Raw genomic sequence first — 19,509 nt, forward strand, 5'->3', positions numbered from 1 at the left:
GAAAAGAAAATTCAAACCAGGCTCGGGTTGCCTCCCGAGAAGCGCTTCTTTTTTATGGAGTCGTGAGTTGGACTCCGTGCCTCCTCACATTGAGTTTTCTGGAGAGTCCATCACCAATTGAATCTTTTTCTCCTTCCATCGTCTTTTGTATGCTTGGATTCGTCTCATATACGCTTTTTTCGAATTCTCCTTTTTAGCTTTTATCCCATACACATCGAGCTTTCTTTTGGTCCCTTTATTCTCTTGCAATTTATTGTCTACTTTTTCCTCTTCCTTCAGCTCTACAGGAACCATATTTTCATCCATATTCACGCTCTTTTCTTCGGAAGTAACCTCGTCCTCGTCATCGTCACTCGATAATTCGTCACTTTCCTTGCTTACCCAAGAAGTTGGATTTGTGTAGGCAATTACTTCAACTAAAAATGGAACGGTTGCTGTCGGTTTCATGCGTTTGACTTGTTGAATTGTCTTTAGTTCTTCTTCCATTAGCTTCTCCAATTCTCCAAGTTCATCTTCATCATCAATATTGAAAACCTCGCCTTAAACATCACTCCCTTGGAAACCATCTTCTACTCCAAAAGTTTCCTCTTCATCTCTAACTCGCGAATATCAACCAAGGATCTAGCAGTATTTAGTAAAAGGCGACCAAGAATAAATGGAACATCAGCATCTTCTTTCATGTCCATAACCACAAAGTCAATTGGGAAAACAAATTTCCCAATTTTTACTAGGATGTCTTCTACAATGCCCCTGGGTTGTGTCACTGAACGGTTTGCCATGTGAATGGTCATTCTTGTAGCCTTCAACTTCGGAATATTGAGCTTTTTATAAAATGAGAAAGGCATCAAATTTATGCTAGCCCCAGAATCAGCTAAAGCATAGGTCTTCAAATTGTTCCCAAATTCACACGGAAGAGTGAGGCGTCCAGGATCTCCCATCTTCTTAGGTAACTCTCTCAATACAACTTTTGAACTTTGCTCACAAAGAATAACCTTGGGATCTTTCTTCAACTACTGATGAGTGTCTATCAAATCTTGTAGGAACTACGCATATTCGGGAATTTTAGATAACGACTCAATAAAAGAAGTATTTATTGAGATACCCTTCACTTTCTTTATAAACTCCAGATGCTCCCGTTCCAATGGATGAAAATTAGCGCCGGACGGAAATGGTAAAGGAGGACGATAAGTCGGAACAACTGCTGAATTTTTCTGTTCAGACTGGGCCCACGTCGTGAGCCTTAAATGCTCACGTCGTGAGCTCGGTTGTTCAACAATATTTTTGTCTTCAAGCTTTGTCTTCTTCGGCTTTGGTTCGGACTGCTTTGGCTCCTCTTCTAATGCTTCCAGGAACTCAGAAATCACCTCTTCTTCAGTCTCGATCATCATGACATAGGATTGAATCTTTTTATCGGGGAATTGTGAAAATAATTTTTCGTTCACCAAAGTTGTTAGTTGACCAAGTTGAGCTTCGAGATTGTGGATTGATGCTTGTTGATTTCTTAATAGGGCTTGTTGGTCAATCATCATAGCTTGCTGATCTTTCATCATCTTCATGTGATCTTTCAGTATTGCATCAGTATCATCATGCCTTTTCTCAGAAGCTTCCATAAAACGAACTAGCATGTTTTCTAAGTCAACCTTTTTCTCGGCTTGTGGTTGTTCTTTTTGGTAGAAGCCTCGGCCTGTCTGCCTATATTTTTCTTCCTTTTGCTTCTTGTATTCATCATATGGTAACCACTCCTTCTTTGGTTTTCTCCAGTCTTCATCAAATTTATCCCTACTAGAGTAGCAAACTTGAGCTATCCTGTTCCCATTATCATCCAGGTGGTAGTCTTTGGTCAAGTGTGGACCATTGCACCTTTCACATCCAACTCTAATTGCATGGATCAATTGGTCCATATTTGTTATTCTTCTATCCATAGTATCAAGCATAGCTAAGACGGCTGTCATTTCTTCAGAATGTCTTCCCCCAATGCCCTTAACGCCTTCATTCCTTGGATTGTGGTACTCACGAGAATGCTCTGCGAACTCTTCAATTAACTCCATGACTTCACCCAGATTTTTCTTTGTAAGCGGTCCTTGAGAATCAAGGATTTGCCTAGTCATGACATTAACCCCTTCATAGAATATAGACACTTCTTGTTGTATATTGAGGTCATTTTGAGGAAAATTTCTTAGTAACCCTTTGTAGCGCTCCCATACCTCATAAAGTGACTCACCCGAGTTTTGCTCAAAATTGGCTATTGCCTTCTTGAGTTTAGATATCTTCGATGGTGGGCAAAATTATTCTAGAAACTGCTCGCGCATCTGTGCCCAAGTAGTAATTGCACCAGGTGGAAGTGCCTTCAGCTAGTCTTTTGCAGCTCCTTTAAAAGTGACTGGTAGCATCCTTAGCAAGACTGTCTCTCTAGGAACATTTGGGATATTAAATAGTCTGCTATGTCATTTACTTCATCTAAATGTTTGTAAGCATCCTCATGATCCTTTCCAGAAAATGGTACATCCTTAAGTGCAATAAGGATGTGTCCTTTCAGCTCGAATGTGGCAGTTGCAGGAATTGCATGTTGTACTAGGCCAGGTCCATCATCATCTCCATTTCGCTTCTTGTAAGCTCTCATGGACATATCCGCAATGTTGGCCATCTCGTTTTCTGGCTTGTCTTCGGGTTCACTTTTTACTAAATCGAATTATGTTTCAGTTTCGTATTCGGATTCTTGCAGACTAGGTATTTGATCAAAGCTCTCAACCTTGCTTTTATCCTTCGAAGATGTACTTGACTCTCCCATGTTCTTCCCTTTCTTCTTCCCAAAAACTGACTTTAGATCTTTGAAAGGCGACTTCTTTGGTGTTTGGTTCACTCTTGCGTTCTTATCCGTCTTCTTGTAAATGGTTGACTCTGGATCTTCAAGTGGTGGCACCAAAGGTGTGTTGGAACCACTGGTCATGAACTACTGCAATAAAACAAAAAAAAAACGTAAAACTGAACTAAAACAGAAAAACAAAGAAAAACGAAAAACTACTGGACTCCCGTCGTGAGCTTAAGGCTCACGTCGTGAGTTGAGTCTTAAACAAAAATCTAAACTGAAAAATTAACTTTTTGCAGGTTTTATCCCGCAAAAAGGATCGATTAAACTAAAGCAAATAAATAAACAGTCAAATATGTCATTCCCCGGCAACACCTAATTTTAAATTTATAACCTAACTAACTTAACTAACTAAATTTCACCTAGGCAGTGTACCTAGTCAAATTATAGAATAGTTTAGGTAAGTCGGGTGTCGATCACAGGGAACAGTTTTAACTAATTAATTTACCTACTACTAAGTTAACCTAAATTTCTAGCAAAGTATTGGTTTTTATCTAATTTTGCAAGTTTAGATGAACTTAATTCTTAACACAATTCAATCAATTAACAAATCACTTCTGTTAGTTCGAATCCACTTTCCCTCAATGGTTTATAAATTATTTATGACAATTCCTGTTGGTTACCAATTATAATATTATTAGCAATTCAGTTCTAAATTTACTAATATTAATTAATTCATGTAGATCTATGTATGGTCACACATAATTTAACACATAATCAATTATTAAATAGTATTGGAGTTATGTAAGATTGAGTTGACAAACACAAATTATGGTCATAATATGAGTTCTCTAGCACAGCCTAATTCAATAATTCAATTACTTATCTAAGATTGGTTCGATCTTAGCTCTAATAATCTAATGTTCACTAAATTACTAGGTATTCAAATTCATGCAGATTAATGGTCATTAACTACACAGAATAAGACATTAAAGCAATCTAATATCAAATCAAGCATGCTAGGTGTAATCAATCAAACACAAGTCATAACCAACAAGTAAAGTCTAAACAAATAAGCTAACACAATTCATAATCAAAGGCATGTTAATGTACCAAACTATAAAGTAGATTATGAACTTCTTCTTCTTCCTTGGTATTAAGAACAATTTCCAGGCTTTCTTTCCTCTGAAATCCGACTTCTGAAACCTTTCCAAGTCAGCCAACTCCTTCAAGTCGTAGGGATCAAGTCCTATTTATACTTTCTGAATTATCCGTACTCACGTCGTGAGCGAGTAAGTCTCACATCGTGAGCTCAGTACCTATCCGTGTTCGACAAGGATTCTGATCCGCGATGCTTATCTTTTGGAATGTCCCAACTCACGTCGTGAGTACGTGTTTTTTCTGGATTTTTATTCTTTCCAGTCTTCATCCTCCAAAGTTCCATTCTTTGACGCTTTTAGTCCATTTTCTTCAATATGTCTTCTATTTGGCTGCAAAATACAATTTAACCTTATAAGTATCATTATTCCATGCAAATGACCAAAATATTAATTAAAATGTACTTAAATATTGCCTAAAAACATGTATAAATATGGCAATATCAGTAGAGATGGTGGTGGCGGGTGGCGGTGATGGTGGTGGGTGGTGAATGGGGTGATGGTGATGGGTGGTGGTTGAGGCGGGTGGTGGTGGTGGTGGAGGTGATGGGAGGTGGTGGTGGTGGAGGTGATGGGTGGTGGTGGTAGTGACGAGTGGTGGTGGGTGGGTGATGGTTTTGGTTAGTGATGGGTATGGTGGTGGCGACGGGTGGTGGTGGTGGGTGGTAGTAGTGGGTGGTGCTGATACGTGATGGTGGTGGGTGGTGGAGGTGAGCCGTAGTTAGTGGTGGGGGTGGTGGCTGGTGTGCTGGTTACGAGTGGTGATGATGGATAGTGGAGGTGAGTGGTGGTGGTGGTAGGAGGTGGGTGGTGGTGATGGGTGGTGGTGGTGGTGGTGACAGATGGTGGTTTTGGTGGGTGATGGATGGGGTGGTGGTGGTTGCGGGTGGAGGTTGGTGGTTGGTGGCGGGTGGTGGTGATGCTGATGGTGGTGGGTGGTAGGGGTGGTGGATCGGTGGTGGTGGTGATGGGTGGTTATCGTGGGTGGTGGTAGTGGGTTGTAGGTTGTGGTGATGGATGGTTGGTTGGTAGTGGTGGTAGGTGGTGTTTGGTAGTGAGGGTTGTGGTGGTATGTAACATCCCAAGTTCGGAAGCAAGAAGTTGAAGGGTGCAAAGTGTAATCTCGAAGAATGGACTCGACGAGTAGGTACGCTTACTCGCCGAGTCGGAGCGGGTTTGGGTCGCGGTTTAAGTGGCCAACTCGCCGAGTCGGCGGCTTGGACTCGACGAGTTGGTGCTGGAATGAGAAAACCCTAATCTCGGGGGTTGCACCCTATTTAAAGGACTTTATGTCCTTCTCTCAGCCTCCTTATTGCCCTTGAGAACCAGAAAACCCTAAGCTCGTGTGTGTGATGCCTTTGGAGGGAGATTGAAGCTTGGAAGTTGTTTCTAGTGGAAGAAACTTGAAGATCAAAAGGGCTTGCATCAAGAGAGTGGTGTAGATCCAGAATCTACTGAAGTTTGGGCACATCTTGGAGGTAATAAGCTGTTACCTTCACCCTTTTGCATCTAGATCTATTTATGTAGGAGATTTGGGGCCATTTTGGTGTGTTTAAGATCTATTTCGGGTTTGGAGTTTAGATCTGAAGTTGCTACTCCAGATCTAGACTCGTGTTGGTCTAGAATGTCATAAAGCATCAGTCAATGAGTTGTTGGTGAAGCCCCTTTGTCTTAAACCCTAGCCCTAGAGTGATTTTGGACCTTTAACCCCTTGGTTTCACGTCAAGTTTGCAACTTTACGAGGGAGTTATGCCCTAGAAGAGTGGATCTATAGTTTGGAGCCCCTGCATGGCTCAAAAAGCCTCTGTATGGATGAAGTACTGAAGGGACTCGGCGAGTCACATGGGTGGACTCGGCGAGTCACATGAAGATAGGCATGAACTCGACGAGTTGGAAGAACAACTCGACGAGTCTGTTGAAGATTGCCTTGGACTCGGGGAGTCTGTTCTTTGACTCGGCGAGTCTGTTCTTGGACTCGGCGAGTCAGGTCACAGAACCCCTAACCTCTTCTGGTTAAGACGCAGATCAGTGAGTCGAGGGGTGACTCAGTGAGTTGGTCAGGATGGGACTCGGAGATCGTTGGACTCGACGAGTCTTGGGGCGACTCGGCGAGTTGAGTCGTGTTATGGGAGTTTCTGAGTATAGGGACTCGATGAGTCGACGGGTCGACTCGGCGAGTAGAATCAACCAGGAAGGTTGACTTTGACTGAGGACTTTGACTTTGACCAAGAGTTGACCAGTTTGACTTCCAAGGGTATTTTGGTAATTTTGGTATTTATGGAATTGGTTCTTTGGTAGTGTTCTGTGGTGAAGTTCGTGTCGGCGGTCGGGGAAGCTTGGTCTTATCTCTTCAGTTGGCAATTGCAGGTGAGTTATCCTCACTATATCGACAGGGTCTACGGCACCAAGGCCGGCCCTTTATCGGATGGAAATCCGGGTATTGTTTGTTATGTTATTGCTTTGCTAGATCTGCATCCTGGTATTTAGGATGGTGTTATGTTAGTGACCTGGTTAAGGTCGGTACCCGGTATATAGGGTAATGTTATGCTAGTGACCGGTTAGGTCGGAATCCTGGTTAGGATGTTGATATGCTATGTGATCTGTTAGACTGTTTGTCTGGTTGAGGATTGTTATGTGATTAATTGTTTGTGCACATGGTTGTTTGACGGGGGTTGGGTTGAGGTGGGTCCTGCTTTGTGTTGTAGGCCAACATACCCAGGGCGGACCGGATATTCCGTAGGCCCGGCGAGCGGTCCGGATAGGCTGAAGGCCCCAAGAGGGCGGACCAGACGTGCCGAGGCTCGGAGAGTGGACCAGGCCGACTGAAGGCCCGGTGCGGGCGGACCAGTCATACTGTAGACTCAGAGAGTGGACCAGGTGGATTGAAGGCCCGGTGCGGGCGGACCAATCACACTGTAGACTCGATGTACATGGCGAGACTCGGAGGGTGGACCAGGTGGACTGAAGGCCCGGTGCGGGCGGACCAGTCACACAGTAGACCCGATGTGCATGGCTGTTCTGTATTGTGATATGTTATGAGTATGTTTATGTGTGGTTGGTATTTTGGGGGTAACTCACTAAGCTTTCGGGCTTACAGTTTCAGTGTATTGTTTCAGGTACTTCAGGAGATCGTGGCAAGGCGAAGGCGTGATCGTACCGCTCCTCATGTTTTATGATTTATGTGATATGGTTCTGGGGGATACTCTGATGTTTAAACTATTTTGAAAACGAAATGTATGAACGTAATGGTTTTTGAATGAATTAAAATGTTTTAAATTGGCTCAAATTTTATGGATGTTACATGGTAGGTGGTGGTAGTGGGTGATGGAGGTGGATGGTGGTAGTGGGTTGTAGGTTGTGGTGATGGGTGGTTGGTAGTGGTGATTGGTGGTGGTGAATGGTGGATAGTGGTGAGTGGTGGTTGGTGGGTTGTAGGTGGTGGTGATGTGAAACGTCCCAAAAATAAGACCCAAAAATTTCATTTTTTTAATTAATAAACCAGTATTCCAAAACATTGCCATACAAATCCAGGTAAACAAATGTATCAATCATCATGACATATCAAAGTAAATCAAGAAAATGCGGAACGAGGTGGTGTGTGCCCTGCAATCATCCCAAGCCCTTCCATTTGGAACTGGAAGTACCTGAAACATAAACTAAAAATCGTAAGCACAAAGCTTAGCGAGTTCCCCAAAATACCACTTACCATACACATTAAACACATAATCGGCCCCGCCCGACATCGAGCCCCGCTCGGTATACAGATCGGGCCCTGCCCAACATACATATAACATATATCAAATAAACACATACACACACAATAATCACAAAGATACATAGCATACAAAATGGTCATCGGACACCGCCCGATAAGCATACATGTACATAACACATTCAAGAGTAAAACAGACAACTAGCATACCAACATAGCATCATCATGGGCCGACATTGGTGCCTTCGACCTGCTAAACCCAGTGAGGAAACTCACCTCGCACTGCTGAATCACACTGATAATCCCTGGCTGTTGATCCGACAAATCCCCGAGTTATCAATATCAAATAACACCCAATCAACAATTGGATTCCAATCTATAACTATCAATCCATACTTAGGGTAAAAAGACCATTTTACCCCTTACCTAGTTTGGTCCAAGACTAAGGCCCAAACCTACAATCTAAAAGGCCCAAAACTAAGTAATCATCCAAGGCCCATACATGGCCCAAATTTCAAAATTGGGCCCAAACCCTTACATGTGCCTTACCCTAAGGCCCACCAATTTTTCCTAGTCCAAAACACTTGCATTTAGATGACCCAACAAAACCCCAAGCATCTAAGCCAAAAAGAATGGCCCAAACCCGAAGCCCAAAACGCGAAGCCCGTCAGACTGAGTACGCAGGGCGTACTCAGCACGTACGTACAACGTACTCGCTTGAGGGCTTGTACGCTAAATGTACCTGCTTGTACGCCCAACATACTCACCCATTCAACCAAAACTCATTTTTACCCTTAATCCATTAAGACATTGCTCCAGAACGTAGATCTGACTTCCTTGAGCTGGATTATCACGTAAAGTTGCTAACTTTACGTTCATGCATGGCTAAATGAAGCTCTTAAGCTTAAAAAGGACTTAATAGATGACTTAATGCATGCATAAGACCCATACCCCATAAAGTTGTCACCTTTATGCTCAAGGAACCCCTAATAAGCTCAGATCTAAAAGAATAAGTCCTTCAAACATCTTTAACTTATCCACCAACCCAAAAAGGGACCAAAAGCATAACAAATCAAGCCATAAAGAGATCTAAGCATTTACAAGCCAATGTATGAACTTGATACCTCCAAAGTCTTGCAAAAAGGGTGATGATTTTGGATCTATAGACTCCTCACCAAGCAAAGCAGCTTCAATCTTCTTTACTTCCTTCACAAAGGGAAAAATAACCACCAAAATCTTCTCAAGAGCTCAAGAATACCACAAAGAAGGCTTAAGGGTCGATTTAAGGTTTTAGGAGGTTTGGGGGCTGGTAAAGAGGTCAATCCTAGGGACTTAAGGTCCTTAAATAGAGTACAACACCCTGAAATTAGAGTTTCATAAACACCGAGTACGCTAAGCCTAACCCTCGTACGCCTAGCACACGAGGCATCACAATCCCGACTGCCAACTCACTTAGTACGCTAAGCGTACCATGTGGTACGCCCCGCTACTATTCCAAGGGCTAAAATGAAACATTTCAAAATAAAAGGGCAATAAGGACCATACCAGAGATCCAAGTGTTACATGATGGGTGGTGGTGGATGGTAAGTAGTGGTGGAGGGTGATGTTGGTTGGGTGGTGAGTGGTGTTGGTTAGTGGGTTTTTTAGTTATTTGTAACTATTTTTTGATTTATATAATATTATTTTATAATTTTATTTAAAAAAATTGTGTGATCCAAATTTGATTTCAAATGTTCTCGCAATAAGAAATGTTCTCGATTAAATGCTCCCATATATATATATATATATATATATATATATATATATATATATATATATATATATATCAATTAAGTCTCAAATACCTGTAATCGTATTCAATTTAACCCTTTGACCCGGTTAATATGTCATCCAACTTTCAAAAATTACATTTTTGGCCCAGATTTCAAAATTATTACAAATTTGTAAAAAAAACTAAAGTTAGGATGAATATATATATATATATATATATATATATATATATATATATATATATATATATATATATATATATATATATATATATATTCATAATTCAATGAAAAAGCTTATAATTATGATTTCAAAAGATTTTCACTATTAGTATGAAATCATTTAATAGATATTGAGTTTAATTGTCATTGAATTTTTTAATGAGAAAAATAAAACATTTTAATTATTAAATATGCCATAAATTGAATTTTATAAATATCTTTCATTGAATTTTATAAATTCTAATATATTATTGGAAACTTTTGTTAAATACGAATAATAAAATAGTTATATAACAATCCGTTGAATTTTTATGAATCAATGTAATGTGAGCGTCCTACTTGCTATAAAATTAAAAAAAGAATGCCATAGTAAAATTCTTCATACATCTTTGTTTTGTAATTATTTGTTTAGAATAATGAGAATTTCTAAAACAAACAAAACCACTACTTCTTGAACACACTACACGGAAAAGTCACGACCCTTTTCTTTGTCAATGACATTTGAGTTCACACTGTCAGTAACACCACACAAACACACACAACGTGGCCGTCACTCTTTAATCCACCTGGGAAGCTTCTCCCACATTTACGTCTATTCAATCCTAACTAAACGTTACCAAATATCAATTATAAGTTATAACTACCTTTTATTAAATTAACTTTACTAAATGAGAAATCTCCAGAAAAGTCCCAAAGTTTTGGGCAAATTTATGATCTAGTCATAAATTAAATTTTATTAATAAAAAAAGACAGGAAACCGGCTATTGTAATCAATTTAACCCTTTTTACCTTTTGTAGCAGGTTAATGCCGATGTGGCATGCCAAATGGATTGTTTGGCTGAGGTGGCTGCTAATGTGGCATGCTCTTTCTTTATAATTTAAAAAATCTAATTTTTTGGAGAAAAAGGGGAGGGGACTCGAACCCAGGACCTCCCACTCCCAAACCTTACATCTTACCATGTGAACTAGAAAGTTTAATTGTTATTATTTCATTAACTTTATATATAAAGTTCTATAACCTTCGTCTTCCTCCTTACATCAGCCCAACAGGACCATTCGATATACCTTTAGTCTTGCCTTCATTTTCTTCCCCAAAACCCTGTCGAAACTCGAATTATTTTTCTAATTCATCAGTACGTCCACCAAAACCTATATGAAACCGACACTTATTGAGATTGAACAAGAAGATGTCCAACCCCATAAAACTTCGCTTCAAAAACAATATCTTGAATCTCAAAGCTTTTGGCTTTTGATGGAAGACTCCCTGTTCTTAATAGAGATAAAAGAATCGAAACCAATTCAGAGTCTATCAATAAAAGTGATTGTGTGGTTGTTCAGAAGAATTGAAGAGGTTGGAGAAAAGGTTATCGGACTAGCTAGGTTTAGGATTTGTATGGTTGTTTGAAAGAGTTCACCACCTACATCAATGGTGACTATGTTTGTTCCGGTGAAATCATGACGATTCTTGGAAACCCACTTGAGAGGGATTTGACTGTGAAAAGAGTGGCATGAGATGAGAGAATCGAAGTTAGAAGAAAGATTTGGGGAAGAAGAAGGGTTAGAGGGAGAAAGATGCGAATATTCAGATGGTAATTAAGGGTAAATTATCAAGACTTTATAACTACATTTGAAGAAATAATAGCAATAAATGCTTCTAGCTCACATGGTAAGGTAAATGGTTTGAGAGGCGGAGGTCACGAGTTCGTGTCCCCTCCCCTTTTTCCTCCAAAGAATCAGATTTTTTAAATTATAAAGAAATAACATGCCACATCAGCCAAACAATCCATTTGGCATGCCACATCAGCATTAACCTGCTACAAAAGGTAACAAGGGTTAAATTGATTACAATAGCCGGTTTTCTGTCCTTTTTCATTAATGAAATTTAATTTAGGACTAGATCATAAATTGGCCAAAACTTTAGGACTTTTTTGAAGATTTCCCTTACTAAATTTATAATTTATAATTTTTAGAAGACAAAACCTTTTTATTTATTTATTTATATAATAACATGATTACCTCATCACTTACGCGCTTACACGTAATATTGGCGAGTAACTCTTCCATACCTTACCCAACAAGACACTCTCACACGCATACTTAACGTTATCCACACACGACACTATATAAATACTTAAATACCACCTCAATGTTCCCACAGCTCACTCAAAAACATCATCTGGAAAACAAATTTCAAGAAACTTTCGATCAATATCATATGACGGTGAAAAGACAGCTAGAAGATGACACAGATCATGAGATCGAGAACATGGCCATGGCTAACTGCTTAATGCTACTCTCTCGTGTGGGTAAATCAAGTTCTTCGTCGCCGGAACCAGGCCGGTTGTTTCACTGTAAGACCTGCAACAAACCGTTTCAGTCGTTTCAAGCGCTTGGAGGCCACAGTGCCAGCCATAAACGACCGAAGTTAAACGATGAACATAATCAATCTCCGGCGAAGCCCAAGACGCATGGGTGCTCGGTTTGTGGACAGGAGTTTGCCATCGGGCAAGCGTTGGGTGGTCATATGAGGCGGCACCGTGATGATGCCACCGGAAAAACTATCCAGATGGCGGGGAAGAAACAAAGTGGGACTGGGATGAGAGGGTTGTGTTTGGATTTGAATTTGACTCCGTATGAGAACGACTTGAAGATGTGGCCGATTGTTACATAATTAGTAATTAGTAATGTAATTAATTAGGGTTTTCTGTCATCAAATTATTTGTATAAACGAGTTCGTATATCTTTTAGATACAAATTTTGGATTTATTATATTACATTCTAATCATTTGATAATGGTTTTTGGAACATTTCTTTCATGCAATACTCGAATTGATCTGGGGATGTTGAGAATATGAATTAAATGATCGTGGCTAAACTTATCAAACTATTTTAGCTTAGATAAGTAGAAAACAGAAATCACGTCTACGATAGAAGGTTGACACGACGTATGGTCAGATATAAATGAGTTGTTAATGGGAAGAACGTATGGATCAAGTAATTAAAGGCTTAAAGCTAATCTTTGAATTTGAATTAAGGACGAAACTATTGTGAGCGTGTTTGGTTACCAAAGAAATAGAATTCAATATTGTTGAAATCTTAATTCACATTCCATTTAGTAGTTTTTCATCATTCCACGGAGGGATGTTATTCGGGTCGGAACCGACCGAACCCGAATAACCTGAAAACTGAATAAGACTAATTGGAGGAACTGGAAATCAGATAGATTAACCCAATAACAGTTCGGTTCGTTTCGATTATTAATCGGTCCGGTTCGGTTATTAACCAAATAACATTTACAATATGATTAAGTATCTAATATAACCGAAAAGAATCAAACAAACGGAATAAACCGTATAATCTTCTCAATATTCTTATAATTATTGTATTTTTATTACTTTTGGCTTATGAATCCATAACAAAATGCTTAAAGAAATTAATTTGTTGATTAAAAATAGTGCAAAGTATACATAACTATTTCATAGGTGCAAAAAAGGTAATTTGTATAAAAATAGTGCACAGTAATGACAAATACATAATTGTAGGTTTACATGTAATCTAATTACCATAGTGATGTATATTTATTTATTTGGTATGTTTTTAGTTCTCAACTTAACGGACCCAATATTCAATATACACTGAAAATGATTTCACTTTTTCTTAAATTTAACTATCTTTTACTTCATGTCTATAGACATTAGTTTCTTGGAGCCCTGATCAATCCCACGAACCGACTAACACCAAATAAAGATCAATCATCAATTAACAACCTAAATCCTTCAAGTTTGACCCTAGGTCAAACTGGTCAAAATTCAACGGTCAACGGTCAACAAAAGTCAACGGTCAATCAATGTCAACATCCACCACGACGTAGAGACCACTTAGCCACGTCATGGGCATGTCAGGACAAAATAGTGGACATGTAGGACATCGTCGCATCGTAGGCCCTCATTGACCACGTCGTGGGCATGTCAGGACAACACAATCATGAATCTGAACTCCACCACGTCGTGGGCCCTCCTTGGCCACGTCGTGATTGCTGGCAGATCTCTCATTTCTTCATTAAGAGCTTAATCCATACAGATTAAGGCCCAAAACTTCATTTCTAGTCCTTATCAATGAATTAATGGATAAAGTTTCCAACTTTATCTATTAGGACCTCACCCCAAAGCAAGATCTACAAGCCTATGTCCATTAAGTCGTTAATATGACCAAAACTTATGTATGGGATCAAGAACACTCAAACTAAAACCTTTTTCTAACTTTATCAGAATTCCTTGACTACAAGATTGTCATAATGAGCTCTAGAGTTCCCTAAACTCCAAAAGCATCCAAGAAGGGACCAACATCAACCAATAATGACCATAAACATGAATCTCAAAAGAACAAGGTCAAGGTGCAAGCTTTATACCTCCAAAGGTTTAGAAACTTGAAGAAAATGATGGATTTAGACTTGCTCTTTGCTTCCTTGCACCAAGAAGAAGTTGCCTCCTCCACAAGCTTCACCAAATCAAGAAAATAACCTCGAGATCAAGCCACCAAGCTCATAATCATGGAAAGGAGGCTAGAGTTTTGAATTTGGAGGTGGAGGTTGAAGGAGATGACCTAATTCAAGAGTTAAGGTGTTTAAATATGAGAGAAACCCTAAAAATCATGGGCTTGGGCTGCAACAACCACCACATCATGACATCCCTCATGCCACGTCGTGGTGTCCAACAAAATATGTGTTCCATCCAATGTTATGTCACGTCGTGTCATTCCATGCACCACGTCGTGGCATAAGGTTTTCTCCAAAAAAAAAAACCTTATATTTGACCCCCTTAAAGTATTCAACTGATCCATTCTAGAACATGGGTGTTATAGAACTAAACCGAATTAGGCATGAAAATGCAATCTGGTTTGGTTTTCGGTTATCTATATTAGGCTTATTTGGTTCTTAGATTTTTCGCTACACTAAATCGGTCGAACGCGTTCCTTGTTCCTTACTTCATAAATATATCTCAAGATTTGGTGTTTGGATTTTACATTCTTACCGGATTGTACACCTTTGTATCTTGCTATGTATATGGATGTGCATATAGAAGGGACGGAGCATCTTTATCCTTTTTGATATTTGGGAAAATGACTCATGAAGGTAATTATGTTTTAAAACCATTCAAAAAATACGATCTAAGTTTTATATGTTTAAAAAACACCATTTAACTAAACTATTTGTACAAAAAACGCCAACAAACTAAAGACTTTGTTCAAATATCATCTAGTGGTGACCGGCTCTTGCAGGTTCATGATGGATGTTACCTAGAGCTACCAATAAATTATTACATTATATAAACAATAAACAAATAAAATATAAACCTCCACATTTCCATGAAACCAAGAACACCCATGTTTATCTTCTTCACAACCAACAACCCAACTCCCACCAGCGGACCACCTATTCCCTCCATAACTAGCTTCCCTTAAATATACAACTGCCGGAATCATCACCATTTTAACCTTGAGCTACACAGTAAATCCATTTCAGACCACACATCACTATAGCTATCTTCCACTACCCTTTACAATTTACACGACTATTTACTAGCACATACCATGAAATCGGAACTTCCACCTCAAACACTGGACCTCAAAAAGATCACAAACAATACCCAACAAATTAACCGAGAGCACCAGCCACCGTCACCTTCATAGCCCATCATCATCTCAGTCGACCACCCCACACAACCGAAACCACCATGAAACACTAACCACTAGATCCGAATCAACCGATACCACCTGCTCCAGTCGAGAAAACCACCACTTATCATCACCTATTTTCGTCGAAATCACCATCGAAGCCACCCTTCAAACACCGTGAATCACATTAGAACACCCACTATCGACACCAGCTCCACAGGAAACGTAAACCACCCTTATTCCAGCTACCTGCTTCACTTCACCGGAACACCATCCAAACTTCTCCTAAGACCACCACATCCTCCATTAAAACCACCCATCTGTTTCCTATCACATAGCCGAGAACCACCGGTATACGACCACCATCGACTGCTCTATCTCTTGCCATAGTCACCTCTTTTGAACACCACAACCAGTTTGTTGGCTTAATTCAGAAATCTGGGACAAAATTAGTCCCATGGGTATTTTCAGGAAAGTTTCATATTTTAAGGTTTGTGGGTTAGTTTATGATTCGTTTGTGTTTAGTATAAATAGGATAACATAATTGATGTTTTGTATGAAATTTTTATTCCCGTTTCCTTAATAAAAAATTAAAAACAAAGCAATTTTCCAGAAAAGTTTATTTTCCTATGTCTTCTATGTTTGCTCCTCCTTTTCTTTACGTTTTGTCTATGTTGCTTTGTTTCTGTCCTTGTTGTGATTTGAGTTTGATTATCTCACATATACCTTGGTGAACAAGTGATAATCTACAACCTACAGTTCTTATTCCATATTATCTTTCTTCCCGTTCCTGCCCTTGTTTTGGTTTATGCACAAGTACTGTTCAATTCTGCAAGAATCAAGTGAATTGATTCATGCACATATCGTATTATATTAGAATAAAAATAGTTGATCTCTTACGCAATCGACTACCTATACATCAAAACAATCTTATACTAATATCACCATCGAAGCCACCTTCCATCATCCTATACACCTTAAAAACCTATCGAGCCTAAGCACCACCGTACACCACCATGTCATTGTTTTTTCCTTTTAATTAATTGTTTCCATTGAAGGGAAATAAATGAAGTATGATTAGAACTTCAATGATTCAACTGTGCGTGACTATGAAGAACAAAGGAAGAAGACATGTTTTTTTTTCTTGGGGTAGTTTTCTGGGTTTTCTCTTGAATGAAAATAGTTAAATAAAATCAACCAGTAATATCTTTGCCTCACCCATAATATTCGGTGACCAAGAGGTGTCATTTGAACAAAGTCTATAGTTTATTTGTGTTTTTGTATAAAAAGCTTATTTGGATAGTGTTTTTAAACACATCAAATTTGGATGGTATTTTCTGAACAATTTTCAAACATAATTACCTTAATAAGTCATTTTCCCATGATATCTGATATTACATCCGTCCCATATTTATTGTCCACTTTTGACTTTTAAAGTCTTTATTCTTCAACTTTGACCTTAAATATTGTTTTTGATATATAATACTTGATGCAAAATATATGAATGGATTGTGTTTTAAATGTCTTTTTATTGTTATAAGTTTCATCAACTAATTTATAACACAAGTAAAAATATTTAAGGTCAAAGTTGAAGATAAAGACTTCAAAAGTCAAGTGGACAATAAATATGGGACAAATGGAGTATTTAAGAAGAGAATATATGATATTTGGATGTTTAAGAATGACATATACGATAATTTAAAATTATATGAAGTGTAAGTATGATATTTAGAAATTAAGTTGGCACATATGATATTTTTGTTGTTTAATAAGGGTATATACGAAATTCTCCCCTGGCGAAATTTCATATATGCCCTTATTAAACGTCTAAATATCATATTTACCCGACTTAAAAACTAAATATCATATCTGCCCTTTTTAATCTTTTAAAATACCAAATTTGCCCAAATCTATTTTTTAATATTTAATAATCATTTTTATATTGTAAAATCATTAAAATTGAAAAGAAACTAAATGGACCATTTTGTCACTTCATTCTAAAATGCATGAATTCTTTATAGATCATTGGCTTTATGCTTTGGTCTTCTTCATCACGATCGTTCATTGTTCAATCTCATCATCTTCCTTTTTGCGTCTCGCCAACTTCATTCCTTCAATCGCCAATAAGCATAGGTAATTATGCATATTTTCCTAATTTGCCCAGATTCAACTAGGGGCTTCAAGAAATTTCCGTTTTTCCAGCAATACCAAAAACTGTATTAACATACCTGTAGAAGCCAAGATTATGAAAAAATAATTTACACTTCAAAATTCATTTTAACTTAAGGAACAACCTGCAAAATGATTGAAAAATTAGAAGTGTAGAAGCAAAATTAGGCCTATGATTTTGTGTCATGACCTAAACAAAGGGCATATATGGAAAAGGAATTGTGAAATTAATAGAGAGGCTTCAAGCATTCAAGATTCTAGAGGCACATGTCTCTTGGTTGATAATGTTGCCAAAACGAATGGTATATATGTAAAGGAGTTGTGAAAAAACATATTAAAGAAACCATATAGAAGTTCAAATCACATTCTCAAAAAATTTGGAGCCCCTGGTTGAATTTGTTGCAAAAAGAAGGGTATTAAGGAAAATTCATATTTACCTAGTGCTTATCAACGATTGAAGGAATGAAGCTGGCAAGAGGAAAAAAGGAAAACATAGAGAGTGAACGATGAACGGTTGTGAGGAAGAGAGCCAACACATAAAATCAACAATTGTAAGTCCCTAATCTGCTTGTGTATCAATCAGATCCGTTTGATGGTGCGGAATCCCAATCAAACGGATGATGTCAGATCAAATAGAAGAGAAGGAGAAGAAGAAGATGATGAATCTTGTATGTATTGATTAGAATGAAGTTCCTTTACACAAGATTCACACACTTACACACACTAAAACTCCTCTCTCTCTCTCTCTCTCTCTCTCTCTCTCTTGACCGTACACTCTCTTATGTTCATCAATCTCTCCTCAACCACCTAACACCTATATATATACTTGGGGAATATGGGCCATAAATGGGTTTACGGCTGTAAACACCCATTGGGCCGTAAACAGGGTTTACGGCCGTAAACCTATTTACGGCCGTAAACACCCACCTGGCCGTAAACCTGACCGTAAACTCATAAAATATTACATAAAAATACAATTGCTCAGAAAAGCAAAGTATAAACCATAATTTTGACCCAACAATCTCCCCCTTGGTTTATAGCTTTATTTTCTTAATTGACCCAACAAGCTCCCCCTAAAAAGTAGCTGGCTTTTCTTGTCAATCTTCATCGAGAGCTTGGCTTTAGCATTAATCTTCAAATTCTTCACAAATTCAAGATGAACTTGATGAATATTCAATGAATGACTTCATCTTGAGCAGTTGGGCTTTTCTGCAGAATTTGACATTGAACGCACATTGGGTGAGGAGGCATCTTGTACTGATTCTTGAAAGATAGCGCTTTCAGCTTGAGAATCTTCAGAGAGAACATCAGAGAGAACTAATCTTCAGGATCACTTCAGCTGGTACAAAGATAGCAGCAGACTGATTGAGGAGGCTTCAATGCAATCCGTCACATAATCTTCAAGTGCAGCTTCACCTTGCTTCTGGGGTTGAAAGATTGAATGTTGAAAGAATTATCTTCATTTCTTGCTCCTTCGAATGAGAATTCTTCGATGATCACGGATGAAGCCTTGGCTCAGAAATCTTCGACACAAACTCCATGAGTTTCATCTTCACCTGAATTCACTTTTCAAGACAAAACAAAACTAAAAGAAAATTTAGCACACAATATTTTTTGGATTTTTCATATTTTCTGAAAAAAATAAAACAGAAATAACACTATTTTTGGATTTTTAATTTTCTGATTTTTGTTTGGTTTTTAAAATTTTTAATTCTCCCCTAATATTTAAATTAGAAGAAACTATGAACAAATTTAACAAAAATAAAATGATATCTAACTTTAAGAGTGATTTGGGATCAAAGTTTTTAGACAACCTTTATCCGTTTATCAGTACCTCTCCCTTCATGAATAGATCTGGACAATCGTCGGTATTGTGTTCCACTTAAACACGAGAGATTGTGACAAAATTAGGACATACTATAAGTAACAAGACAATGTGATCCTAAGTTCCTAGATAATATTCCTTAAGGACCATTCAGCTGACGACGACCAAAGATATTG

The 19,509-nt window shown here is 38.4% G+C and overlaps 1 non-coding gene and 1 pseudogene across 1 annotated transcript; both read left to right on the forward strand.

The window, feature by feature from the left end:
- The first annotated feature begins 2,154 nt into the window (after window positions 1-2,154).
- LOC145117861 (small nucleolar RNA R71) lies at window positions 2,155-2,261 on the forward strand. The gene has a single exon (XR_013712855.1). It is a non-coding gene; the product is annotated as a small nucleolar RNA R71 (small nucleolar RNA).
- Window positions 2,262-11,807: 9,546 nt separating this feature from the next.
- LOC145112718 (zinc finger protein ZAT11 pseudogene) lies at window positions 11,808-12,459 on the forward strand (annotated as a pseudogene).
- The last annotated feature ends 7,050 nt before the right edge of the window (window positions 12,460-19,509 follow it).

Source organism: Lactuca virosa, chromosome 5, assembly GCF_052849685.1.
Source record: "Lactuca virosa cultivar CGN04683 chromosome 5, Lactuca_virosa_CGN04683_v6, whole genome shotgun sequence".
NCBI classification, from domain to species: domain Eukaryota; kingdom Viridiplantae; phylum Streptophyta; class Magnoliopsida; order Asterales; family Asteraceae; genus Lactuca; species Lactuca virosa.